The following is a 6,057-nucleotide window of genomic DNA, read 5'->3' on the forward strand; positions in this document are numbered from 1 at the left end:
GCGGTCTCAGCACACGGCCTCCACACTGGAAAAATTCAGACCCACGGGACGACCCCACAACAGCTTCCAGCTGCAGATCCCAACAGCGAAGCTACCCGCTTAGTTACACCACCATCCGTCTCCACGCCAAGTGAACATGAACGTTCCACCCTTGCGGGGCCCTGAGGTGCCTCTGCAGGCTCGTCAGGGATCCAACCGCCTTCTGAACAGCGTCGGACGGCCTGCGCGCATTCTGCTCGGCCATCGCCTTCCCTGGGGCTTTCACCCAACAGCCGTGACGCAACATCAACTCGTGCGTAAGCGCACACGTACACACGTGTAAAGGAACGCTAAAGGGCAACAACACGAGGCCTCGCTCGGCAACAATGCCATGAAGATGGTCCCACAGCCCTTTCGTTTAGCCAGCGGAGAGCAGATAAAGTTCATCCTCCTCCTCCCCCCGTGCCGTGCCAGCTCACTCACCGTTACTCCTCACGACGGGATGGAAGGTGGAAGAATATTGGACTTTGAAAAAGCAGGGAAGTTCTGCGAGACTTTTGCCAGGTTTTCTGCAGTAAGGACATTCTCCAGACTGGCTTTTTGGGCTGTGAGGAGAGAGAGACGTGCACGATACGTTAAGGAATTTTTAACGCCACCTCGGAATACCATCACGATGCTAACAGAGTCATTTGTCCAGTTACAGGTGACAATCGGAGCTTAAGTAAGAAAACAGAAAAAGCCCCCCACCCCCACGCACGATGAACAACGATGTGGTCAACGACAGGACCACGCCACTGGCACAGAAGCCGGGCCAATACACCGAGCCCTCATCCACAGAGAAACAAACGGAGGAGGCAGAAGCTGCTTCCTGAACCAGGAGTCAGCATCACAAACGTCACCCTCACTCAGAGCTGCAAAGCGGACGTTTCTCCTCTCACCTGAATGGCAACGGCTTCCGTTTCACCCGTGGGCGCCCTCCTCTTCTTCCGCTGCGAGTGTATGAGAGAGATGGGAAGGCTCCACAGTGCTCTGCAAAGATGAGGGACCTCTAAGAGGTGCGTCTGCATTTCCCCAAGGTACTTGAGGTACCTTAATTCTACAGTTACCGTTAAAAACGCAACAACTCCCCTTCCGTACCACTGTTGCGGGACATAGTTTAACACAAACACTAAAAAGAAGTCTAAAAAGATGCTAAGCCTCAAAATAGATGAGAAGCCTAAACAGGTATTCTGTGTAACTGGAAACAGAGAAACGTCTGAACCAAGAGGATCTGCAGCAAGCGTAACGGATGTTGCACCATTATAAACCCTGTGACACGGAAGGGTTTTAAATGCAAAGAAGCCTGGTTGTAGAAGAGAATCAAAGAAGCGACCTCCCTCCTGGTACTCTCTACACTAACAACATAAAAGCGCTTTCCAAAGCTCCCCTTCTCCTCCTTTCCCTCTTCGTGTGTGTGCAGCGTGCTTGCAGTGTGGCTGGCATATCATCTTCATGGTATGTGCTAGCATGTCCATGACATGTGTATGGTATGTACACAGCCCGTACATAACATACACAGGGAGAGTGTGGCATGCGTGGCATGTTGCCTGCATGTGGAAGGCGTGTGCGTGACATGTGCTTGACTGTTGTGGCATGAGCCTGGAATGTGCATGGAAGCAGTGGCCTGTGTGTGGAGTGTGTGGCATGTACACAACACATGCATGGCATGCGTGGCATGTTGCCTGCGTGTGCAATACATGCGTGTGGTATGTGGTATGCTGCTTGTGTGTGCAAGGTGTGTGCATGGCGTGTGCCTGGCTGGTGTGTGGCATGCCACTTGCATGTTCGAAGCATGTGCATGGGGTGGTTGTGGCGCTAGCCTGGCACATGCATGGTGTGTGCATGGGGGCAGCACGATGGGCATGGGGGGTGAATTGCATGTGTGGGGCGTGGGCCTGGCATGTGTGTGCCATGTTCATGCTGCATGGCGTGCACAGGGTCGGCTGGCGAAGCCCCTGCCACCCTAGTATTGTTGTCTTGATCCAGCGTTCACTAAACGCGATGCCGTCACATGCTAACCCAAAGTGGAGAATGCTTCGGCTCGCGCCGTCAACACGATCAACAGTGATTAAGAAAGAGTAATGAGTCCCGAGGAAGCCACATACCCAAATCCTGCTGGCTTGGAGGGCACCAGCACGTCGCTTCTTCCTCTCTCCCTGAGGAGGCGTCGGGATCCCACAGGAGCTCTCTCATCATCAATACTTCTGTCAGATTGTCTCTGCTGACAAAGCAAAAAGAATCATAGAATCATAGAATCCATAGGTTGGAAAGGACCCACTGGATCATTGAGTCCAACCATTCCCATCAACCACTAAACGATGCCCCTCAGCACCTCATCCACCCGTCCTTTAAACACCTGCAGGGAAGGTGACTCAACCCCCGCCCTGGGCAGCCTCTGCCAGGGACCAATGACCCTTTCCGTGTAATATTTTATCCTGATGTTCAGCCGGAACTTCCCCTGGTGGAGCTTGAGGCCATTCCCTCTCATCCTGTCCCCTGTCACTTGGGAGAAGAGCCCAGCTCCCTCCTCTCCACAATCTCCCTTCAGGTAGTTGTAGAGAGCAATAAGGTCTCCCCTCAGCCTCCTCTTCTCCAGGCTAAACAACCTCAGCTTAGTGTCATCCACAAACTTGCTAAAGGTGCACTCAACCCCTTCATCCAGGTCATTGATAAAGACATTGAACAGGGCTGGACCCAGCACTGAGCCCTGGGGAACCCCACTTGTCTCTGGCCTCCAGCTGGAGTTAACTCTATTTCCCACCACTCTCTGGGCCTGGCCATCCAACCAGTTTTCCACCCAGGAGAGTGTGCGCCTCTCTGGGCCAGAGGTGACAGTTTCTCAAGCAGAATTCTGTGAGAAAGTGTGTCAAAGGCTTTACTGAAGTCCAGGAAGACCCCATCCACAGCCTTTCTCTCATCCAGCAGCCGAGTCACTTTGTCATAGAAGGCGATCAGGTTAGTTTGGCAAGACCTGCCTTTCATGAACCCGTGTTGACTGGGCCTGATCACCCAGTTTTCTTGCATGTGCTTCATGATAGCACTCAAGATCACCTGTTCCGTGACTTTTCCCAGCACTGAGGTCAGACTGACAAGGCCAGGAGTTCCCTGGATCCTCCCTGCAACCCTTCCTGTAGATGGGCACAACATCAGCCTCCAGTCCAGTGGAACTGCCCCAGTCAGCCAGGACTGTTGGAAGATGATGGAAAGGGGTTTGGCCAGCACATCCACGGCTCCTTTAATACTCTTGGGTGGATCCCATCTGGCCCCATAGACCTGTGGTGTATAGCTGGGCAAGCAAGGCTCTGACCACCTCCTCTTGGATCATGGGAGCCTCATTCTGCTCCTTTAATTCCTGGGTTTGTACACAGAGGGAACAACCTTCCTTACTATTAAAGACTGAGGCAAAGAAGGCATTAAGTACCTCAGCCTTGCCCTCGTCCCCTGTCACTGTTGTCCCTTCTGCACCCAATAGGAACTGAACACTCTCCCTAGTCCTCCTTTTATTGTTAATGTATTTATAGAAAGATTTTCTGTTATCTTTCACAGACTTAGCCAATTTGATTTCTAGTTGGGCCTAAGCCCCCCTCGTTTTCCCTCTGCATGATCTCACTTCCTCCCTGTAGTCCACCCAAGATGCCTGTCCCTTCTTCCAAAGCTCACAGACCCTCCTCTTTTTTTTTGATGTCTCTCAAGTCTCCCTATCAACTATCTCGCTAGTCAACCAAGCTGGTTTTCTCCCCTGCCGGCTCCTTTTCTGGAGCATGGCGATGGCTTGCTGCTAAGCTGCTAGGATTTCCTTTTTGAAGAGCTCCCAGCCCCCTGAAGAGTCGAAAGTCTGCCCTCTGGAAGTTTAATGTGACTGTTGTGCTAATCTCCCTCTTCACCTCACCTAGAACTGAAAACCCCATCATCTCGTGATCGCTTTGTCCCAGGTGTCCTCCTACCACATCCCCCACAGGCCTTCTCTGTTCATGAACAGCAGGTCCACGAGGGCACCTTCCCCTGTCAGTTCACTCACCAGCTGTGTGAGGAAGTTGTCTCCCACGCACTCCAGGAACCTCCTAGACTGCTTTCTCTCCGCTGTATTGTACTTCCAGCAGATATCTGGAAGATTGAAGTCTCCCACGAGGACTAGAGGGAGCAATCTTGAGACTATCCCCAGTTGTTTATAGAAGAGCTCATCAGCTGCTTCTTCTCGGCTGGCTGGTCTGTAACAGACTCCATCACAACATCAGCCTTCTTGTGGGCTCCCCTGATTTCAACCCACGGGCACTCAGTCCCCTCCTCCCCATAATCCAGTATCGAAGCAAAAGGAACGAGGTGTTAGGGCAAAATACTCCAAGTAACCGTGGTTGAAATGAACCCCCCCTGCCCCTGCAGCTCTCGCCACCGCACACGACACCCCAAAAACGCGACACCCCCCCCCGCTCTCTCTAGACCGACAACACAAAAGTGCTTTCCAAACCTCCCTTTCTGCTCCTTCCCCTCTTCCCCTCCTCCCCTCCTCCCCACCTCCTTCTCTCCCCCCTTCTCCTCCCATTGTGCCCCGTACTCCCCCCCTGCTTTCCCCCTCTCTCCCCTCCTTCCCTTCCCCCGCTCCCTCCTCCCACTCCTGAGCGGGGATCTCCCCTGCGGGGCTGCACGCCGAGCGCAGACGCAGCCCCGAAGGCCCCGACCACCCCTGAGCCCAAGCTGGCCCCGGGAGGGCCGCGGCTCACAGACAGCGAGCCCGGAGCGGCACCACCGGCCACAGAGCGCTCTCCCGCGCCTCTCCGGGCGCCTCTGACTCACCCGAGCCCGGCCCCGTTCGAGCCGTTCATGACCTGGGGGGGACACGGGGGCCCTGGGGGCGCTGTCCCTCTCCCAGCCCCAGCCCGCACCCCGTTGGCCTCAGTGGCGGCGGGTGGAAGGGCAGCGGAGAGCAGAGCCGAGCCGTCCCGAACGGCGCCGCGCGGCTGCAAGCCGCTCTTTGCCTCTCTCCCCGCCCTGCCCCTCCCGGCTCGCCTGCCCCTGTGGGCCGTCCCGTTCCCCCGCCCCGGGCTGCAGTACCGCTCCGCGGCCACGGCGTGGCAGCACTGAGTCCCCGCCCCATTCATCCCGAGCGCAGGGATTCCGGCCAATGGGAGCGCTCGCTGCAGGGCCCGCCCTACAACCGCTCTACGGGCGTTGATTGGCTGGCGGTGTCTGAGCGGAGGATCCACTGCGCATGCGTGCCATACGACGTGGTGGTGCCTATAATGTAGCAACTGCGCATGCGTACCGTACAACATGGCGACACCTACAATGTAGCCAATGCGCATGCGTAGTGTACAACATGGCGGCGCCTATCTACAGTCACTGCGCATGCGTGTCATGCAACATGGCGGCGTCCATTTGCACTTACTGCGCATGCGTGCAATGTAACATGGCGGCGCCCATAAGCGGTCACTGCGCATGCGTGCCGTACAACATGGTGGCGCCCATGAACAGTCACTGCGCATGCGTGCCGTACAACATGGCGGCGCCCATGAGCAGTCACTGCGCATGCGTGCCGTACAACATGGCGGCGCCCATTTGCAGTCACTGCGCATGCGTGCCGTACAGCATGGCAGCGCACCTCATGGAGCCCGCGGGGCCGTTTCAACGGCAGCCTGCAGGCACCGAGCGGAACCCAACGCAGCCTGAGCGAGCCGCACGGGGCCGAGCCGAGGGGACTCGTGCACCGTGGACAGGGGCGGGGAGCTTCAAAGAGGGACACGGGACGTTGTCCCTCTCCGTTCTGCACCGCTCCCCTACCCGCGCCCCGCCCCACCCCTGTGGGCCGTCCCGTCCCCCTCAGCCCTGGGCTGCAGTACTGTTCCGCGGCCACGGCGCGGCAGCACTTGGCACCCCCCATTCATTGCCTTGGGCATTGCAGGGCTGTGCCTTCCGCGGTCTGATTGGTCCCTTCTCGATCCCACCTTGACAGCGCTGCCTTCTGATTGGCTGGGCCTCTGCGCTCTGATTGGTCGATTCTCAATCCCACTTTGCCAGCTCTGTGTTCCAATTGGCTGTGTCTCC

At 56.4% G+C, this 6,057-nt stretch overlaps 1 long non-coding RNA gene across 1 annotated transcript; it reads right to left on the reverse strand.

Moving 5' to 3' along the window:
- Positions 1-537: 537 nt before the first annotated feature.
- Positions 538-4,091, reverse strand: LOC138734672 (uncharacterized). Its single transcript, XR_011339605.1, has 3 exons — positions 4,037-4,091; positions 2,124-2,239; positions 538-584 (listed from the first exon to the last, which is right to left on the reverse strand). It is a non-coding gene; the product is annotated as an uncharacterized lncRNA (long non-coding RNA).
- Between the last annotated feature and the right edge of the window lie 1,966 nt (positions 4,092-6,057).

Source organism: Phaenicophaeus curvirostris, unplaced genomic scaffold (assembly GCF_032191515.1).
Source record: "Phaenicophaeus curvirostris isolate KB17595 unplaced genomic scaffold, BPBGC_Pcur_1.0 scaffold_143, whole genome shotgun sequence".
Lineage (NCBI taxonomy): Eukaryota > Metazoa > Chordata > Aves > Cuculiformes > Cuculidae > Phaenicophaeus > Phaenicophaeus curvirostris.